Below are 22,646 nucleotides of genomic sequence, written 5' to 3'. Positions count from 1 at the left end.
TATGCTGTTTTTATTTAGCCTTTACAAGGTTTTATGAGAGTGGTAGGGGGAAGTCCTGAGATTTGGAGAAATCTCTATATGGATATAGATTTGGTTTTTTATAACTCTGTATTGTTAAAATCAAATAAAAAGGATTTTTAAAAATGAAAGCAAGTCAATGGTATCTTCTCTTGCGCAAGTTGAAAGGCAAACTCTGATCACTACATTGGAAGGAGAATAATTCCTAAATGAACCATGTTCTAGGAAGACTTGCCAATAATTAAAATTAACTATGAAATTTAAATGTAATAAATAAATTGCTGCATTTCTATATTTCTATGTGGAAGCGTCTGTATACAAATGCATTAAACTAATGTGGCAGAAACTCTGAACTTTGCTAATAAAAGGACTCTTAGAATATTTCAGCAACCCAAGCAGTGTTATCTCCAGTGACGTAAGCTGCAGTTTGTTAATAGAGTTGCTATGGCAACTAAATCATGAGAACCACAAGTGTCAACTTCACCCACAAGTGTCAACTTCTGGACTCAGCTAGATTGGTAAAGAAAAAGTGTTTCATATGTGTTGTATATGTGATGTAACACTGACATCAGATGGCATTGTGGAGTCCCGTCTTTCCCTTCTGGATTTCCCTGTATGAGTCTGCAATGTGTTTAACTGAACTGCTTCTTTGATGTGTCTAGATCCAAAACAAGGTCTATTTGGGGATGAGGAACCTTTTGGGTAAGGCTTTTTTTTAAGCCGGAACTTACAGGTGGGCACTATTGCCATTCTAAGAGAATTCCGGCACCTCTTTCTAGAAAAATAGTGCTGCTTTGGGGGCTGAGGATCACCCAGTGGAAACTTCTTGGGGGCTGGATTCCCATAGCAGGTGGGGCTTGATCAGCACACAATCACATGTCCTAGTCTTCGCACAGATAAAGTCTCTTTTAAACACACAATAATAGGTATTTCCTATGGAAATAGAAGGGTGTATTTAATTCTCCACAAGTCAAGATTCACTTTCCATTTCTCCATAGACTTTTTAACCTTTTTACAAAGTTTGTTTTTAAAAATCCCTCTAATGCCCTTTTTCTGTCTTGACTAAATATGTGGTTCTATATACTATATCTGTTCATTCATTGTTCGTTGACACTTCATTGGAAACTTGTCCGTAACAGTTTGAAGTTCTTTTATTTGTGAACTGCTTCATTCTGGTTCACTATCATTCTGAATACTCATATATAGCTTAAAGCAGTGTTTCCCAAACTAGGGTCTCCAGCTGTTTTTGAACTACAACTCCCACTATCCCTACCTAGCAGTGGTCAGAGATGATAGGAACTGTAGTCCAAAAACAGCTGGAGAGCCAAGTTTGGGAAACGCTGGTTTCAAGTATTCATGACATTTTAACTTGACTTGTTCTAGGTATGCAGAACACATGTTCTTATGCCAGCATGTGGTTTTACAGTATAAAACAGTTGTTCCAAAATGTTGTGTGGCCTCAAGCTCAGTGGAGGGACCAATTACCCAAATGAAATGAGAAATAACGCGCAGATTGTTTGTTCTTCCCATAAAGTCACAGCTTGCAGTACCTTGCAGCCTAATCCAAAAACCAGTTACTGAAAAACAAATGCCAGCAAGTGCAGAGGCATGTACAGCTCAGTTTTGTGCATGTTTATGCAGAACTAGGTCCCACATTTCTAGAAAATCTACGTCCATTTTGTTTATTATATAGGACTGTTGTGCAGAGAACTAATAAACTGACAACAGACAAGAGTTCCTGCTGAATACATACCCTCCAACATTTCTCCAATGAAAATAGGGATGTCCTATTCCACAATAATAATAATTTTATTCTTTTATTTGGCTCCATAACTCCATACCCACCAACATTTCTCAGATGAAAATAGGGACGTCCAGTGCTATTTTTCTAAAAAAAATATGTTTAGGGGTACTCTCATTTTCCTACTCATATTGAAATACTGCCCCTCAATGAGGAAAACTTAGATTCACAAAATGTTTAGGGGTATGTACCCCCCTGCTTCCCTCCAGAAAAAAGCACTGGTAACGTCCTAAGGAAAAGCGGAACATTCCAAGATCGAATCAGAAACCAGGACTGTCCCTGAAAAATATGGACAACTGGAGAGTCTGTGAATAATCACCTGTCTTGAAACAAGAGCTAATTCTTTCCAACACACATGGCACCACCTATGCAAGCATACAAAGTTGCCTCCTAAAGGCTCAAACCACTGGTCCATCTAGTCAAGTATTGCCTACGTAGGCCTCCCAGGGGTTCAGGAAAGTTCTTTGCTAGCCCTGATCTCTTAAATTGTATTAATAACTCCAGGCTGCTCAGGTTTGAGTCATGAATCATGATGATGATGATTGTCACTAGGATCCTTCTTTAAAGTGGAAATGTAAAGAATGGAACCTCAGTCACTAAGCATGCAAATAATGTGATCTCCCACTGAGCTCTGACTCTCTTCACATGCCAGTCTTCTACCTGACCTACTAAACCAGTGTGCCAGCAACACAAGCCCTATTCAAATTAGTCTAGATGCTTAGAGGAACCACCATCTTTCATCCCTCTGTTTCAGCTGCACACACACACACAAAAGCCATTCCCCTTTCTTGCTGTGGCTTTCCAAAAAAAAAAAAACCCTGCGCAAATTGCAGCCCATCTGTTTGTGTGCCTTTTCTCTAGCTTAGCCTTGCTCTAACATCTATACTGCAGTGGTACTGAAGCATTTTTTAAAAATAAGATAACAGCAACACCTGGTGTGAGCTGCACAGTGAGAGTTGCCATCTAAAAACTAGGCTTTGAAAAGAAGCATTAAAATTTGGGTTTCCCCACCTGCTGGTGGCCCGTTGCTCAATTAAATAGGGTATTATCTTTGAATATTGTGAGCAGGTTTTGCTTTGTTCCTAGTTCATAATTCTTCCAAACTATGCCTCAAGGGTCAAACATTTGGTTCCTAGTGATTCTTTCTCCTTGGCAGGCCAAATACCAATTGTTGATGGTTCTTTTGCTGGGTCATGCTGTGCAGCTGAACAGAATGGTGCTGTCTCAGCAAGTAGTATTCTTGTTTTAATGGCTTAGCTTTTAAAAATGGTCCTTTGCTTCCACAGGCGGGCATTCACTGTAGACATGTCAGATTCATAATGGACTGTTTCTGTTTGTTTAGAATATTTTACATACCACTTTGAACTGTTCCAAAAAACGGCTTACATATTAAAAAGAATAGCCTAACAATGGAAAAAGCAATGAGATTTGTTACACCAGCCTGTATTCTGAATGGCGATTACCCTCAAATATTGGTGGGATTAAGAAAAGGGTAGCTAAATTCCTATCTTACCTGTATAATTATTGGGTTATTTAGCTAAGGATGGAGAAGAAATTTGTATGGTCCATATTCTAAACCTACCTAATTTGCTGGCTCTGGATTTATATGCAGATCAGAATCCACCTGTCAACTTGATGACAGACTTACAAATTCTGTGGTACAAGTACAGTTTTAAAATGCACAAAAATGTGCTGTTTTAGGGGGAAGCACACTGGGAAATATGCTAAAATGGGAACTATTTATATATGAAAGTTTCATGTGCTTTGAAAAATTCACAAAAAGCAGGATACATTGAGCATATGGAAAACTGATACAGAACAGGAATGAGCTGGTCCATCCATTCCTACATTTTGCACAGGAATCTGCAATAACTAGATTCCTCAAGTATCCCAAGGTAGGAAGAGTATGGGCTGAGAATTTGGCGATGCCACTTTCAAACTTTCCAGATCGCAGTTCCACATCATGTGTAGAGTTAGATTATGCATTCTGTTCCCTACTTAAAATCGCATTGTTTCTAAGCAGCATAAAATAGGTCTCATTGTTGCCTGTGACATGTGCAATTGACTTAGTTACCTTTATTCCCAACAGACAACGTATTATGTTGGTTTGTTTTGGTCTTAGGTAGATACGACAAAAATAAATTAAGGACATACTTTGTTAGAGAGAAAAGGGAATATATCTAGGTTCGCATTAACCACTACCTCCCCCACCTGCTTCTCTTGCTATCTTACTGTAAGTGAAAGCCTGATGAAGGACTTCTGCTTACATAATGGGGCTTTATCACCCTCTCCTCTCCTATGTGCCCCCCCCCAAATCAGCTTGGAGGGGGATGTCAGGAGAACCCTCAGAACACAGCACATGGATGTGATCATTCCATCTGGCAAGCAGGAATGCTTCCACAAATGGAGTGACTGGAAGGGTGCCATGTTGAATTCCACCCTGTACTTTTAAAGCTCATTTCCCACCTCAAAGAGTTCTGGTTGCTATTGTTTACCCTTCAACAAGTTATAATTCCCAGCCAGTGCCGGATTTACGTATAAGCTAAACAAGCTATAGCTTAGGGCCCCACTCTCTTGGAGGCCCCCCAAAAAATTTAAGGGAAAAAAACCCTGGATGTACATTTCCAAAATATAAGATAAAAAACTAAATAAAATAAAACTTACATACAGCAACAGTGTTTTGTGTTGTGTAGGTTCCTATGATGTAAGTAATGGGCCCCGCCTGCTAGCCCGCTCCCTAAAATATCACTGGTTTGCTCATTTCTATATACAGGGTGCCTACACTCTGCATGGACTGGTTGCATGGCAACATGTGCAAATGGCTTTAGATACCTATTAGGTCCATAAATCACCATATAGCATACAGTGGTACCTCTGGTTAAGAACTTAATTTGTTCCTGAGGTCCATTCTTAACCTGAAACTGTTCTTAACCTGAGGTACCACTTTAGCTAATGGGGCCTCCCGCTGCCGCCACGCGATTTCTGTTCTCATCCTGAAGCAAAGTTCTTAACCCGAGGTACTATTTCTGGGTTAGCAGAGTCTGTAAGCTGAAGCGTTTGTAATCCGAAGCGTTTGTAACCCGAGGTACCACTGTATATGCAACACAAAAAACAGCGACAATTTGTTGTTGACAAAGGACAGCTGGACATATAAAGGGCCTCATTACCTTCAGTAGCTTAGGGCCTCGTCAAAAATAAATCCAGCCCTGTTCTCAGCAATCCTTAACAAACTATGGTGTCCAGGACCTTTGAAGCGGAAAAGTGTGCTTTGAATGTGCTTTAAAGATATAGTGCAGCCAAAGGATGAGGGAATCCTTTGTTAAAATTCTTGTTTGGCAGTAAGACTCACTGGGTCAGTCACTATCCTCAAGATAATAACTGGGGAGTGGGGAGGGATTGGGGGGGGGAGGTGGTAAAACCTTGCGCACCATCCTCAGTCAGTAGAGCCTGAGACTCTTAATTTCAGGATCATGGGTTCATGCCCCACATTGGGCAAAAGATTCCAGCAATGCTGGACTAGATGATCCTCACAGTCCCTTCCAACTCTGGGATTCTATGATTTCTAATCCTGAGCTCCATGGAGAATAGGTAGCATAAATAAATAAAAGCGCTGGTATGATTAGGCAAATAGCTTCTAAAGGAAAGTTGTTTTGCGAGAGAATGCTGTATTATATCTCAGATATAAATAAATATTCAAGGCAATATTATTGTGCAAAGGAAGATGCTTGAATTGATATAGCTCTGGAGACTGACTTCTTTCACTGCAACTAGAATTATGTACAACATGGACAGAAGGAACACAATCCGCCTCCTATGCTCTGACTGCCAAATTCTATCTACATGGTAACACTGGGGTAAAGGGGAGAGCTGTTCAGTCCCCACACCCAATTCATTCCTTTCACAATGGGAGCTAGATTGTCAACACGAGCACCAACTGTGTGGCATGGACAGCTGCCCACTAGAAACCTGCCAAAAACCATCAAACCATTGAACACACAACATGCTAAACAGCTGTCAGGTGAAAACAAATTGCTTTTTCCAAGTAGAGGTAAAACAAAATTTTTAAAAAATCCCTAAGTAATTGCTAACCTCATGAGCTATTCTGCCCCTTTTCATTATTTAAACAGAGAGCCATGATCTAGCGGGGGGGGGGGGGGGATGCCACTGGGATCCTGTGTGTTTGTGTGTGTTAAATCACACCTTCACTTTAAATCATAAACATGGCAAGATTTAAAGATGTAGGCAAACAGAAATGCAAATCCTTTCCAGCAACTTTCATGAAAATATCTGCCTTTCTATACAGTGGTACCTCGGGTTAAGAACTTAATTCATTCTGGAGGTCTGTTCTTAACCTGAAACTGTTCTTAACCTGAGGTACCACTTTAGCTAATGGGGCCTCCTGCTGCCGCTGCGCCACTGCAGCACAATTTCTGTTCTCATCCTGAAGCAAAGTTCTTAATCCGAGGTACTATTTCTGGGTTAGCGGAGTCTGTAAGCCGAAGTGTCTGTAACCCGAGGTACCACTGTACTGGCATCACATCTAGCACTTTTCATTGAAAGACAATGTAAAAATCATTACACATTATGCACACAGTTGGACAAAGTGCCTACGACTTGCAATCCTAGTGAGTAATACGCACAGTGAGACTTACTTCCAAGTCAAGATGGGTGATTTATTAATCTATTTCTTACCTGTGTTTCTTTTCCAACCATTCTGTCCCATTTCTGTATTTATCTGCCAACCCCCCCCCAGAAAACAATTATATTAAAATGTGCATTTTGTAAATATATTAGCACTCAAAACAGTATTTCTAAACATATTTTTATATGTTTAAGCTGCTGAGGAAGTGTGAAAACTGTTGGATAATTAAGTTCTGATTTGCACATTAGTCCAAGAGGGGAAGATCAGGCCGGTTCGCACCAGAAATCGCCAGTATTGAATTCCTCACACATCCCTGAGTAAACATGCATACTGTAAATCATATAATGCAATTCTCAATCATTGTGTGGATCGCATGTTGAACCAGTTGCATCTTTCCCCCCACAGATCTAATAAGAGGCCTTATTCAATCACTTGTTGAGATGCTCATGGAGAATAAAATTAATGGTGGCATCACTAAAGCTTAATTATACCCAGTGCACGTTTATGGAGATAACATTGGAAATAGTGAAATTGTTATGCAGCTAGTGAGATTTTACCATGCAAAGGACAATTCCTTTGCTTTGCATTGAGAGTATCACACCTCATCCCAATAACAGTGAGGACTTCTTTGAAGAGGAGGGAGATTGTATGGTTATAATCCAGTATAGTTACAATCTAGGCTGCAGACATAAGTGCATAGTGACAAAAGTAGCAAGCACTCAGAGGCTCATGGGACATTTTGCCTCCCTAAGTACCCTATTGCATGGAACTTGTTCTCTACTGCAGTGTTTCCCAACCTTGTGCCTCCAGCTGTTTTTGGACTACAATTCCCATCATCCCTTGTCACTGGTCTTGCTAGTTAGGGATGATGGGAGTTGTAGTTCAAAAACAGCTGGAGGCACAAGGTTGGGAAACACTGCTCTACTGAATGGTCAACAGCTAAGCCTCTCTTGTGTAAAAAACACTATGTGAACATTTGTTGTAGTTATTTTTAAATCTCATAATAGAATCAGACACACAAGGCCACCTGAGGAATAATCTCATGTAGACTTTCATCTTTCTGAAGCTGCATGCCTGCTTCTTGCAAAATAAATAAATAATAATAATAAACCCAGTATCGCCAAAAAGAAAAAAGTCAAGAACTGGGGTGAGGGCAGTCATGGGGCAATCATTTTCCCTTTATCTAGAGACCATTAGCTATTTTCTGTTCTGTTTCCTTTCTCTTGGTCTTGTGCAGACTGTTGGCTCAATGCGAACCATGGATCGCAGTCTTGTGACTCACCCCCAGTTTTAAAATATCTCCATTTGGCAAGTAGTATTATTCACTTTCTCCCTCGTGCTTTGTGATAGGAAAGAGCATCCTCTCTCCTTGCCACATCTCCTTTTCAAGTTTCTGTTCCTGGATTCTAAGTTTCCGGCCTTCTTCTCCAGTTCTCCAGTTCAGTATAGTTTATATATGCCTTTTCCACAGTACAGTGGTACCTCGGATTACATACGCTTCAGGTTACATACGCTTCAGGTTACAGACTCCGCTAACCCAGAAATAGTCCTTCAGGTTAAGAACTTTGCTTCAGGATGAGAACAGAAATTGTGCTCCAGCGGCGCAGCAGCAGCAGGAGGCCCCATTAGCTAAAGTGGTGCTTCAGGTTAAGAACAGCTTCAGGTTAAGTACGGACCTCCAGAACGAATTAAGTACTTAACCCGAGGTACCACTGTAATGCTGTCCCCAAAGTGATCCACAGGAAATGTTCAAAACATTGCATTTGAAAAGACAACTTGCTACAATTCAAATAAGCACAGTATAAATTCAGTAGTTACAAGAAAATAATCTGAAATAAGTAGTACAGAGTTACATCAAAATCAACAGACCAAAAATAAACACATAAAAATGCCAGGAAGCTGCATTCCTAGGTCTAGCCTTGCTGCACGCTAAGAGGCCATAGTCATCTAAATACTATTCAGTGGGGGAAGAGAGTCTTTCTCACTCTTATCTCTCCCGTAGCAGAGTCTGGCACCAGCAAAAGGAAAGTGCTGGATTTAGGGTGGTGTGAGCAGTTCCCCCGAGCCAAAAGGCCACAAAATTGAGAAGATCCGTAACTGAGAAGATCTATTTGGGGACACAAAGGTTTGGGCTCACAGAGGGTGCCATATTATGAAAGATTACCAAAGTCTCCCCCTGGTGGAGTACATCAGCCGCACGTCCTCTTTCCCATACTTTCTGGCTGGGGATTTGTTTTTTGCTTGGATTGAGAGGTTTGCCTGCTTTGCTTCTTTCCCGCTCCCCAACTACCGCTGCTCATCTGCATCCTAGCACAAGATGTCACACACAAGTCTCTGCCCTACCCTCCTAGACAGCATCACCTTTCAACTTTATGCCTCACTTCCAGGCCCTTGGTCTGGCCGCAATAGTCAACTACTGTGTACACAATTTCAGGTTTTCTTCAATAAAGCAAAGACCACGTAGGAACTGCAAAAGACCTATTCTCATTCTTTTAAATGTTAAAATATAAAACAGGCATCCCCAGCCTGCAGCCCTCCAGATGTTTTGGCCTACAACTCCCATGATCCCTAGCTAACAGGACCAGTGGTCTGGGATGATGGGAATTGTAGTCCAAAACATCTGGAGGGCCGAAGGCTGGGGGTGCATGATACAAAACATCAGTTCAGAATTTAGTAATCATAAGAGAGCACATGAGAGTTCAAGAATAGGAAACCTGTGCCTTCCTGATGAGCAAATATATTGAGGAATAAATTTACACTATTCCTGTCAAACCTTCACCATTCTTACTTGAAAGGCATGTTAGTATCAGAAGGCATCAGGAATACTTTCATCTTTCAAAAGTAATATCTATAAGTTCTCTGTTTACACCCAGCCTGGTGCTCTCCTGCTGCTTTGAACTACAACTTCCATAATTTCCTGGTCACCAGCTGTACTGGCTGAGGCGCATGGGAACTGTAGTCCAAAATATATTTGTGGGTGTGCCCCCCCCCAAGTTGATGGGCATTGCCATTCAAACAGTGTGAATGTGTTGCATCATGTGACTAATTATGCTGGCTGGGGCTTACCTGCCCTTCCCCTAATATTTTATTCAGGTTGGCACCCCTGGACCAGAACATCTGGAGGGCACCAACCTTGAGAAACTTGGAGTCAAAGAAGTGTATTTACCTTTTCTTCTCCATGCACTAATCTAATTATTCTTTTTCTCATGAAAACATCTCCCTATAAATCACAGGCTGTGGAAACTGAATGGCATTACTTTCTTGGCCAAGATGATAAATTACGGTCAGCTGCCACTATTAAAAAACAAGCCACCCATAACTGTTTTAAAATTTGCTTTCAAAAGTTCCCTCCACATTTTATTTTTCATCTAAGCCTTTTCTCGGCTCTGTAAAAGCCCTCAAATATGGATTTGAGCCTCAACAGCAAAAAAAATGTGAAAATTATGGGTTGGACCCAAACTGAGAAAAACCTTTGACAAATTCAACTAATCATAGTACTGTCCTCACCTAGAGATGGAAATAAGTTTTCCATCTCAGTTTTGAACGTATTCATTTATGAGTCTGTTCTATCCTCTATCTGCAATCTACAACTTTTTAAAAACTACAAAATTCACTTCTTGTTTAAAATAGCCTAAAATGTGCATTTTTATGTGGGTGTTAGTATGTTTTTGAGCCAAGAACTGTATTGCAAAATGTGAAGATGATGCACAGTATCACAACTGAGAGGTCTGCCCAGTCTCTTTAGAATGTATCTAATTAAATGAAATATCTGTATTGTTATGAATTAGTCCCATTTCCTATCCTAGTAGGTCAAGAACTAGCAGATTAGGCAGCCTTTGGATGCTTTGATCTACATCACCATCAATGGGACATCTCACATGTACGCTCATGTAATGATTCAGTTCATGTGCAGAGGCCCCATGTGTACAGCTTCTGGTGGACACAGACGTGAATATAATTGATGCTTGCACATTAATCCTGCCTTCTGGGGGAACACCAGATGCATTAACTGGGCAAATGACTCAGCACTTGACTTGTAGCCAAATGGGAGCCAAGTCTGTTGAAAAGCATTTTGTTTGCAGAGTTGTAAAGCCATATGAAAGTTCCATCTGTGGCATTAATTCAGTGATGGCTCCTTCACACATGCCCAATGAACAAGTATGCAAGTGTGTGCAAGAACCAGCCTTGCATCGCAATATCGACAATGTTACAAAAATGTACAAAAAAACTAGCAGCAGCTCCCACATTAGTGAAAAATGTAGAGCACAAGCTAAGTAAGTAATAGCTTGATTGCTTCCCAAAACAGCTTGGAAAGGAAGAAAGACGCTCAGGGTCAAGGTTTTCCATGCCTTAAAATGTTACTTATAAGTTATTTTAAGGCTGATTCTCTTACTCTCCATTACAGCTCTGCCTCTCATGTGTGCAACTGCAGGACATATTAATCTCTGCATGATAAATATATATATATATTTATTTATATGGTATTTAAATATAGGCAAAATTGGCTATTTCTGTGAGGGATGTGTGTGTGTCAGGGGGAGCAGGGGATAATTTAAAAAAATAGTATATTGGAATGGAAAACAAGGTTTTGAGAGCACTGGTTTGGCAATGTATGTGACCTGATAGTAGTATTGCAAACAATACCCATTTAGCACATTCCAAGTATTTAAGGCACCTTACATACATTATCTCAATAATCCAATAGAATACAGGACTTCAATACATTCGTTTCAAATATGCATTTGGTGATATTTTGCTCAGCAGGGGATCAGAAGAAAAAGTTCTATTTTAATTTGCTCCTTTTAAATAGGAGTTTATTAAAGTTTTTTTTTCATAATGAAATAAGATAAAAGAAGCTAGTCTAAATAAAAACAAAGACAAAAGAAAACACATAATCGTCTCTTAAAGGCACATCTGAGACAAACACCGGCTCATCTTCCTTCACGAGCTCAGCAATGGCAGCACTGGCAAGGGAAATAGGGACATTCCAGGATCAAATCAAAAGCCGGGATGGCTTTCATAATTCCAGAACTGTCCCTGGAAAATCAGGACACTTGAAGGGTATGTAATCAATTCTTGTGGTTATTTCAATCCCAATAAACTGTCCTGAATTCATTTTTACCTACAACACATCTGCACCTGGTGAAGTTGGGGTACTGCCGCTGGGCCTGCAATTAGCACTAGTATCAGTTTATCAGTATGGGGGAATTTTGAAACACCCCTAATAAAACAAGGGTCCTATTTGCTTTCATTAAATTTTCTGTTTATTCAGTTTTTGATGGCAGACCGGGAATAGGCTATTCAGGGAAATACACTGTAAACATGTTAGATCCTTCTCCAGACACAAATACATTAAAAGACTACAAAAACACACAAGTTGAACACATAATAACAACAACAACAACAATAATAATAATAATAACAACAACAACAACAACAACAACAACAACAACAACAACAACAACAACAATAATAATATAAAAAGACCAGACCCACTCTATAAATCAGTTCCTCAGCAGCCATATCAGATATATAAAGCAATAATGCTACAAAGTGAGGGGTTTAGGGACAGTGGAGGCTGTACTCTAACATAGTTTTTAAAAGGTCAGGGCACTTACTGCTATTAGCTATTTTAGGTGGCTGAACAAAAAGTCTATGCTTTAGATTCATTAAGGATGCAACCCTGTGCTATTGCAAATTATCATTAAACACATTTATTGGCATTTTGCAAGACTGGCTAATTAAGAAGATGTTGGCGTATTACATGGTTAGTAAATTTAATAAATTGGTGGCTAATTATCTTTAGAAGCTGGGTATATTTCTTGAAAGACTATTAAAAAGGTTATTCGATTCGAAAACTAAGCTACAATTATTTACAGAGTGTGTGTGTATGGAATCATTGCAGGAGCTGTTAAAACTCAAGGAGAATAGTTTTTAATCACTAGCAGATACTCATTAAATAGTACACAGTTCCTTCCATCCTTAGCAGTTGCCAGCAATTATCAGCAAGAATGTTGGAACTATCCCATATCATAAGTGTAGCACCTAGTTCATCTAGTAGTTCCCAAAATAGTATTTAGCTCTTTCTGCAGATTTCCCCATCAATCGGAGACAGAAGTAACAAATGGCTGGGAATTTTTTTATTTTCCTTTCAGGTGAGCCAACAGGCAATCTTTTTAACCCACCCTTATTAAAGATTAAGAGCCCAGTACAATTTTGTTCAGCTCCACCCAGCTCACAAGCCACCAGTTGTCCATCGCAGATTTAGACACCTACCCCATGTCTAGCTCAAACATTATGAACCAAAAGACTGCTAGATGTAACTGAACCATGATTTGTCATTCATTGCCTGTATCTGACAAATCAAACATTTAAACATACACTTAATTTGGAATGGATCTTTTTTTCTGGGTCTTCACCCATCAAGGAAACTTATGCACAGAATGGTGCTCTCCTACAGAATCTCCCAAAAGAGTCCTCACTCCATCTAAGCCAGCCCCCAAGTCTTCATCAGATTACTAAAATGGTTCAGATTCTCTATGAAATACACTTAAGCTGGCATTCTTGCTCCTGTGTTGGTCGAGACAGAAGTGGGGACACACGGAGTATTTCTGCCCCCTAGCAGTCACATTAAGAGCCTGACTATTGTGATGAAGGCGTCATGTTTATGTATACATGAAGGCTCCATCACTATAGATGGTGGTACTTTGTGTGAAGCCTATGGGCAGAGCTACTCAGTGCAGTCCTGCTTCTATGCTGACCAGCACAGAAGTCCGCTTACCTCCTATGTGGGAAGCGGTGGCGGCCGTGGCATGGCACGGCCCATGACTAAGCCGGGCAACCACCAGATGGCTGGCAGGGGGTGTCATGGCCGCCTCTGCTGGTAAATGAGACTGATGGGAACCTGCCCATGGATCCAGCCAATCATGGGTGGGCCAGCGGATGAGTCTCAAGCAGAGGACTGGAGTGAGGACTTCCCCCTCCTGCCTTCACTTAGGTCCACTCCTTGGACATTTAAGAGGACTGTGCCCAGACCTAGCAGCTAAGTCTGAGCCAGATTTCCCATTCTTCCTCCCTGTGCAGAATGTTGAGCCCTGCCCAAAGGTAAGCGGGCAGGTCAGGGGTATAAGGTTGCTATGGAAATCCCAGCTGCCATTTTCGGGGCCAGGCAGGAATTTCCCCTCCAGACAAATTGGGCCTGTCTGGGGGTTTTTCACCTAACACATAGCAACTGCCACAACTTGGTGAATAAGGCATTGAGTTGGATTCTTAGTCAAGGTGGAGGGGGGCAGGCTTAAGTTACCCCCAGGAAAGTGGGTGCAGGGGGAGGTGCTCCAGTCCCCATAGTGCCAATACCTCTCTGATATACATCATAAGGTGATCCTTAACCCTGTGACCCTAACGTACAATCGATCAGCAGGCAGTTTAGATTATTCTGGATACATAGCCAATGCCTTTGTCAAAGCCTACTGACATCTGTCATCAACAAAAGTTGTGGCCTGTTTCAATCCCAAGAGGTTGTCTTAGGTTATATCACTCTCTCCACCTTGGGCCCCATGCCTCTGAATGCAAGGCAGAATGTCCAAAAGGGCTTTATTAATATTATAGCCGTTAGGTGTGGTGTAGTGGTTAAGAGCGGTAGTCTCGTAATCTGGGGAACCGGGTTCGAGTCTCCGCTCCTCCACATGCAGCTGCTGGGTGACCTTGAGTCTCTCAGCCCCACTCACCTCACAGAGTGTTTGTTGTGGGGGAGAAAGGAAAAGGAGAATGTTAGCCGCTTTGAGACTCCTGAAGGGGAGTGAAAGGCGGGATATCAAATCCAAACTCTTCTTCTTCTTCTTCTTTTATGTGAACAGATATTTGTCCAAAGTTTTCTAAACACTATTTATAAACAAATATCACATTACTGAACTTCTTTTTCTTAACTTCTTTTTCAAAAAATTCTCCAAAACAGCTTTTTAAAAATAAATAATAATGTTTCTTGCAACTGATACACCTATAGCTCATTTCTGCTCAAGCTTTTACACCTCTATTTAGCGACAACTGGGCCAGGTTTTTTACACTTCAGATTTATGAAGAACGCATGACTCAGGAATTGCACACTTCACACTAAATACAGGATCTGGTTCACCAATAGGGGACAAAGTTAACCTCAAAAGAGCCGCAGCTCAAAAATCACTTCTGTTCTAGCTGATCTTCTAAACCAAGTTTATTGCAAAAGTAGAGAAATACAGTGGTACCTCGGGTTAAGAACTTAATTCGTTCCGGAAGTCTGTTCTTAACCTGAAACTGTTCTTAACCTGAGGTACCACTTTAGCTAATGGGACCTCCCACTGCCGCCGCGCCGCTGGCATGCGATTTCTATTCTCATCCTGAAGTAAAGTTCTTAACCCGAGGTACTAGTTCTGGGTTAGCAGAGTCTGTAACCTGAAGTGTCTGTAACCTGAAGCGTCTGTAACCCGAGGTACCACTGTACCTGGTGTGTTCTCTCCCTGTACTAATCAACCGTGAAAAAAGTATTTATTATTGGAAATGCTTCTGTTTCTTTTTAATAGTTTCAAAGATGAGATTATTTATAGTACAGTGGTACCTCGGGTTACATACGCTTCAGGTTACATATTCTTCAGGTTACAGACTCCGCTAACCCAGAAATAGTACCTCGGGTTAAGAACTTTGCTTCAGGAGAACAGAAATTGTGCGGCGGTGGCAGCTGGAGGCCCCATTAGCGAAAGTGGTACCTCAGGTTAAGAACAGTTTCAGGTTAAGAACAGACCTCCAGAAAGAATTAAGTTCTTAACCCGAGGTACCACTGTATATAGCCAGCAATTCTTCTGCTATACCTCACTCAATGCACTAGACACCATATATTATAAGTTATTCTTAGATGCTCCATACTCATAGGACTGGCTCACATGAGGTAAGGGAGTGTGCCTCAGATTCACAAATCCTCTCCCACCCTGCACATAAATGAGCTACCATTCTTACTGCAGACTATTTTCACAGCCCCCATATTCCAAAGTCTCAGGATGTTCCCTACAGCTTGAGGAGGCAGTTTGGAAACTTTTCTCTAGGACTAGGACAAAGCTGGGAGGATTTTGGTGCTCTCAGCTGTTGTAGTCCAATTTCTGAAGGCAACACACTAGAGACCCCTGAAAAATGTTTTGTCAGTATTATGAGGCCCAGGGAAATACCGGGGGGTGGGGAATGTGTGTCTTATTTTGTTATGAGAGACAGACAGAGTGAGTTCTCTAAGAACATTTTGAGGTAATTCCAAATTGAGCAGAGAAGCACTTGTCCATCATTCCACTGAGCTCTTGGGATGGAAAATGGTCTTATTTCTAGCATCAGGGCAATGCAGACCTTTGTTTCCTTCACTCATACTGACAGATGCTGAATAGTTAACAAGGTTACCCTAAGCATTTTTGCTTTCTGGTCACTACTATGGCAGCCAAAAAAGCTGAAATGGAAGGCAGGAGCCACACAGCCTTGAATGTGGCACAACTAAGCTGGTGGCAGGCTGCCGACCAACCCGCGAGCCTAGTTCTAGAATGTTCCAAAGCAAGGCTCTGTGCAAGCCCAGTATCCATGTTTGTAACTCCACAGAGAAAAAGAATATCAGTGGAAAGTGAGAGCTCTGCTCTTCACATAGAAAATTTCACTTGATCCCCTCTTTCATGAAAGATTGGCAGGCACTCAAACGCATCTTTAACCATTCCCATCTGTGATCTGATCCATAATACCAAAGTGACTGATATCATTATTCCATGTAATTTGCTATCAAGACCTTTGCTTAGAGACTTTGAAATCAAACCCATCAAAGCATATGGCTTCTCACAGCACTGGCCTGCGAATAGATGGCACTGCCATGTCTCTGTGTGGGGTAAAAATGTCTCACAAAGCAAAACTGGATGCAAAGAAATAGATTCCCATCTCACATGTGGTTTTGCAAACTGAGGGTGGTTAAACTAATAATCATAAAGTGATATTTATAAGTAGTTTGGAAATAAAACTTGCTTAAATACAAAACATAGAAGGAGAAGAAACATTCAGAGCTTGTTCACAGATGGTCCAGGAAGGTTTAATTGGTATCAAGGATGCTCTTAGGGTAAATGTAATATGTGCAAAAGGGAATAAACAACCCAGAGACTATATTATATGATTTAGTTGCTTTAAAGTAAAAAGGAAAGTGTAGACTGAGGTGCCACCAAAAGAGAAGGATACAGAAACAGAAATTTTGGCAAACCTGTATCTAGAGATATTAAGGGGGGAAAGAAAGATTTCAATTTTTTGACAATATGTTTGAGAGAAAGTGAGATCAAATATAACTGGGAGACTCCATTTTGTCTTAATGGGAAAAGAATGGAATACGGTGCAAACTCTTGAAGATCAGCATGGAAATGATGATATGATACCTTGGAAGCATGACCTTTAGAACAGCAGTTAGAGTTAACTCTTCCAACAGCCATACTCCTAGAAACAGCACATGCACACAAAACATGGAGAAGAATCTCAGTGGCACTAAACAATCAGCAGGACAGGAGCTGACAAAGAGATCTGATTTCGCCTGAGCCTGAGTACAGAATGTGTTTGCTGAGTGCTGTAAAAACCAAGCCCGGAAAGCAACATTCCATGCAGAATTGGCACAGAAGATGGTGCTGTCGCTTCCGGGTTTGAAATTTAAGCCAGAACAACCCAAACCATACCAAGAATGCTAAACCACAACAAGAACAGTACCAGAACACACCACCATTTGGCTCAGAAAAGTCTTCCTTGAAAGAAAGAAAAAGTTCTTTAAAATCCACTGCTGTGCAAGAACCAACAGATCAATGTTCATCTTCCATGTGGGCTTGATCAAAATGGAACAAATTGCATTCTCTACCTTCATAGGATGTTGGGAGATTTTGTTCATGCAGACTTCCTCCATAGATTATACCAAGACACCTGGATGAGCCCAGGATCAGGGGGAACATAAGATATGGCAAATGCATCTGAATTGGAATTACAGTCTAAACAAGCTGACCACATAGTATTATTCATTAGAAGTGTGTAGAAGAGGTATAAATAAGAGAAAAACTAGCAAAAAAGGAAAAGCAATTAAACACTTTATAGTGGTGACAGGAGAAGCTCTGCATGGTCCTCTGCTGCTAGTTTTATTCAAGTTATATGGCAATATAAAAGGAGTTGGAATACATTCAGGATCTCTCTGTTATCTGATCAGAAAGTTTAACAGGCTTCAAAAGGAAGACAGAATTAGTCCCTTTCAGCAGAGGCAGATAGTTTCATGTGTGTACTCAAGAATCAAGACTGCAAATCTTAATAAAAGAAAAACAAATCGTCTTGCTATTCCAAACCATCCTTACTTCACAGCTCAACCTCAAAACAGAGGCCTACTAAATGGTGATCCAAGAGATATTTGCTCTCTTTTGTAACTGCCTCCATATCTCACCATCATTCCATTACTTTTCTATTTTGAGGAATATTTCTACTGAACAACAAACTAAGCAGACACATCAAGTTTGTAGCCAGTCACAACCAATTTTTAAATGACAACTTAACACTTTTAAACAGGGCATGATCCCATCCCAAGCCCCAGTGAAGCATAGGCCTTTTTTGCAAAGAGTATCACATATCTCAAATGTAAATGAGGCAAGTGAAGTGCTTAAAAGCTCTCTGTAGAAATTAAAGAAATCAGCCACAAATATGTTATGAAACATTGGTTATCACAAAGCCCAAGGCCAGTCTTCAAGAGGGTTTTCCCAGCAACAGAAGCATTCGGTATTCTAATGTGGCTTAAAGTACATTATGACTGGGAGTATTTAGGTGGGTTTCCATTTTTTTCATTGGAAATTGGCTCTTTTAAAAGGGGAGGGAGTCTACTGGGGGCAAAATCTATTTCAGGGTAAAAATTGAATTCCTCTTGTGCAGCAGTTCTGCAGTCTCTCAGAAAGCCCCAGAAACCAATCCCCAGGGAAATGCCCCAAGCCTGACCAGTTCAAAGACTATATACCTCCTTCATGGTGGAAAAGGGGGGACTGCCAGGAATGTGTAGCCTCAAACTTGAGGCTCAAACTTCTTCAGGTAATACAACAAATGACAGAACGGATTTGATAAAGCTAGAAAAAATTGGAGGGGGCAGGGATTCTTCTCTTCTGAGGATCATCCTCAGGCTTGGAACTTTTAGATTAGCCAAAGGACTACATGAGTCCCTCAGGTCAAGACTGAGGAAGAAGCATCCCATCTGAAGGAGCATCTCCACCCCCATCGTTCAGGCTGGACTCTGAGGTCCAGCGCCAAGGGCCTTCTGGTGGTTCCCTCACTGCGAGAAGCCAAGTTACAGGGAACCAGGCAGAGGGCCTTCTCAATAGTGGCACCCGCCCTGTGGAACACCCTCCCACCAGATATCAAAGAGAAAAACAACAACTACCAGACTTTTAGAAGACATCTGAAGGCAGCCCTGTTTAGGGAAGCTTTTAATGTTTGAAGCATTACTGTATTTTAATATTTTGTTGGAAGCCACCCAGAGTGGCTAGGGAAGGCCAGCCAGATGGGTGGGGTATAAATAAATTATTATTATTATTATTATTATTATTATTATTATTATTATCATTATCAGTAGTAGTAGTAGTAGTAGTATATCCCTTTAGGGCTGGTTCACAGAGATTCCTGTGAGAGATGCCAATGAAAATATACAAAGGTGTGGGTATCAAGTAAGGTGCTGGGGAAAGCTTTTAAATATACAGTATCTGAAAGCAATGTGTTAGTTGTTGCTCTTCAACTCTCGCAAAAGCTCAGTAGGTTCTCCCAGGGGGAAATAGTGACTGCCTTTATTCAAGACGCTTCCCATACTGGCCAGCCAGGAACTTGAGGAGCAATGCATTTAATATATTGTAATACCCATCATAAAACACATCAGCTTGGTTTAAAAGCTAATGGGGAATGCAGTCTCAAGGACTGTTTGCTTTTTAAAAATGGACCACATGCACACACAAAAATTTCATTTATTTTCTGACCAGCTATGTTGGATACATTTGGCAAGGAATTATTTATTTTTAGTCTGCAGGCTTTTGACTCTTAGCACTTCATTAAACTCATTTGCATATCTGGCAACAGCACACAAGACCAAACTATGCAGAAAAATTCAAGATGTTAAATGTTGGGCAGTGGAGTCTGAGGCTGTCAAACGAGAGATTCAAAGGCTCAGAGCTGCCTAGGGCTCTGCACCTGCAAATCTTATGTGTGAAGATTTTTCAACAGATGTTATTTGTCTTGCCAAATCCAGGATCTCTTGCTGAGATCAGGGCTTACAGGGCATTTGGTAGACACATATTCAAATAGACAAAAAGCACCTTGGAAACAGTCTTCCAAAATGAGCTGGAGCTCAATAGTACATATTCTCTGATTTCCTAAACTACAATAAAGGCCAGGAGTTGGTCTGTACATGTTCTGAATGCCCTCCCCCAAAGCCAAGGAAATAGCAATGAATGTGGAATTCAACATCACCAGCTTTTATCTTTCTAGCTTTGATGACTGTGAAAACAGTCACTAAAGTACATGGGCAGTAATGACAAGGGAACGCTATTCAGAACTGTATCGGCAATTACCACCATCCTCAGAAAACATCACAAGAGGAGCTTAGTTTCCTCCCTTCAACGTCTGAGTTGGCTTATTATCATAGCATCACAGAATTGTAGAGCTGGAAGGGACAACAAGGGTCATCTAGTCCAAAGTCCTGCCACACATGAATCTTTTACCCAACATGGGGCTCAAATCCACAACCCTGAGTTTAAGAGTCTTATGTTCTATTGACTGAGCTATCCAGTGTACCCACCTAAACATTTACAGGAAACAACTTGAGATGGTTTACTCATATATTATTCCCCAGACAAAAAAGTCTGCTTGAGACTGCATCTTACACCTATCAGCCAGAATTTCACCAAGTATTAAGGAAGTCTAAAATTCATGAACTTATGTTTGTGTGCTTATACCTGGTTTGGATGTATCTGGTCAGCTGAATGTGTTTGTTTAGAATCTGTTTTGATATGCCAAGCTAGAGAAGAACTCTTGGTGGAAGTGCCACTTGATTCATTATAGAGAAGAAGAACATTGCAGGTTAGACAAACCAAGCAATTACAAACTTTGGCAACATCATTAGTGGGTGAGGTCCAGTAAAAAAATGAGTTTGGATTTGATATCCCACCTTTCACTCCCTTTAAGGAATCTCAAAGCGGCTAACATTGTCCTTTCCCTTCCTCCCCCACAACAAACACTCTGTGAGGTGAGTGGGGCTGAGAGACTTCAAAGAAGTGTGACTGGCCCAAGGTCACCCAGCAGCTGCATGTGGAGGAGCGGAGATGCGAACCTGGTTCCCCAGATTACGAGACTACTGCTCTAAACCACTACACTACACTGGCTCTCACTAGATCTGAAATCAGGAGGAACTCCATAGGGTTCGTGGTGGACAGGAGGCTTGGCCTTTTTGCTTCTGTTCAGGACTAGCAGAAAAATTAGGCTGCAATACTACAAACACTTACTTGTGTGCAAGTCCTATTGAGCTCCATGAGATCTGAATACTTTATGCATAGGATAATACTGTGTGTTATGTAAACCAAGGGTTGTATGATGTTGTATCCAAACGTAGTACTAAATATTTTGTTCCATTACCACAAGGATTTCTCCTTCCACAATGGAACTTTCCCCTCTCTCTTTCTGCTGAGTACCTCTTAAATTGGTTCTGGTGCTTCCCCCAACCCTCCAGAGCAAATCTGGGTGCACACAGGAAGAGGAGGAGGGGATACTGTGAGAAGAATTATGGACTGCCCTTCTTTATGCCCCACACGGGTTTTGTTGGATGTGGAAATCCACCGGAAAACTGAACCTTCTTAGGAAATAGTCTCCCAGAGAATCCTTTACAAACTCAGATGCAGACAAAAATCCCTTCTCAGATTTCTTATCAAATGTCTTCCAGATAAAGCAAATTAAACTCTTGGGGCAATGGGGTAGGAAGACAGATATTTAACTGCATGGCAACCTGCCATAATTAAAAAAAGGTCTTCACCGAAGAATTTCCCCTCCTGTCCTTACAATGAAACAGGTAGAAAATCCCCAGTGCTTAAGAAAATGTCATTCCTATCGACTGTTGTATTTTCCCTGTTCTCATCATAAAATGGAAGCATCTCTTAAAAATTACTGAATGATTTAATCACCGTGGTCTTGATGACAGGCTGGCAGCAGCTGCAATCTATAACACCTTCAAAGGGTTTTTGCATTATTAAGAAAAACCAAGAGTGCCCTTTAAAAGGTAATAGCATGCTCCTTTTCAAGACATGGACATGTAACACATTTCTCACATATGATGGTTCTCGACATGTATAGATTATCACTCCCCCTCCAGTCGATGCGCAGGACTGTGATCAGATCTAGCACTCGAGGTGCAGATGTTTGCGCTGCTGAACAAAGATTAACATGTTTCACTTGCTTACTGTCTAGATGCTCTTCCTCATCCTTGGGTGTTTCCATGCTTCTAATGTGTTTTTGAAGGTGAAATAATGTTCCTAAAAATATTTTCATTGTTAAGTCTATTATTAATATTATTATATTTTACATTTGGGGGGGGGGGAGTAATGTCTGAATGACGCTACTGTGAAGCTCCTTCAGAGGCCTCACTCTTTTTTGTGTGGCTCCTCTCCTCTGCCCCCTTCCACTAACTGCCTCCTCCAATGCACTTCCTGCAGATCCCACTACAGTGGTACCTCGGGTTAAGTACTTAATTCGTTCTGGAGGTCCATACTTAACCTGAAACTGTTCTTAACCTGAAGCACCACTTTAGCTAATGGGGCCTCCTGCTGCTGCCGTGCCGCCAGAGTCCGATTTCTGTCCTCATCCTGAAGCAAAGTTCTTAACCTGAAGCACTATTTCTGGGTCAGCGGAGTCTGTAACCTGAAGCGTATGTAACCTGAGGTACCACTGTATTTCCATTTGTTGCCAAGCAGCACAGCCTCACTGCCTATGAGTTCCCTGTGACTAGAGCTCCACTCCCCGAATGCTCAACTGACCTCTCTAAGAGTCCCATTGGGGGAAAGGCATAAATAAATACAACAATAGGTTTTAATCACAGCCAAGTGGACACTTCTTCCTTCCCTTGCAGAAGCTAACCTGCAAACTGCTCCCCCACCCCACCCCCAGCAG

The 22,646-nt window shown here is 41.2% G+C and overlaps 1 protein-coding gene and 1 long non-coding RNA gene across 2 annotated transcripts in view; one reads left to right on the top strand and one right to left on the bottom strand.

The window, feature by feature from the left end:
- RASGEF1A (RasGEF domain family member 1A) overlaps positions 1-22,646 on the top strand; it is a 223,333-nt gene that overhangs the window by 24,656 nt on the left and 176,031 nt on the right. The window lies entirely within an intron of this gene.
- Positions 6,510-22,646, bottom strand: part of LOC309341660 — a 150,237-nt gene continuing 134,100 nt past the window's right edge. The window contains exon 4 of the long non-coding RNA XR_014156509.1: positions 6,510-6,554. This is a non-coding gene — a long non-coding RNA (uncharacterized lncRNA). The remainder of the gene's footprint in view (positions 6,555-22,646) is intronic.

Source organism: Podarcis erhardii (assembly GCF_964252035.2).
Source record: "Podarcis erhardii genome assembly, chromosome: 5".
Classification (NCBI taxonomy): Eukaryota; Metazoa; Chordata; class Lepidosauria; order Squamata; family Lacertidae; genus Podarcis; species Podarcis erhardii.
Note: the sequence above shows the minus strand (reverse complement) of the source record. Positions and strands in the feature narration are given on the sequence as shown.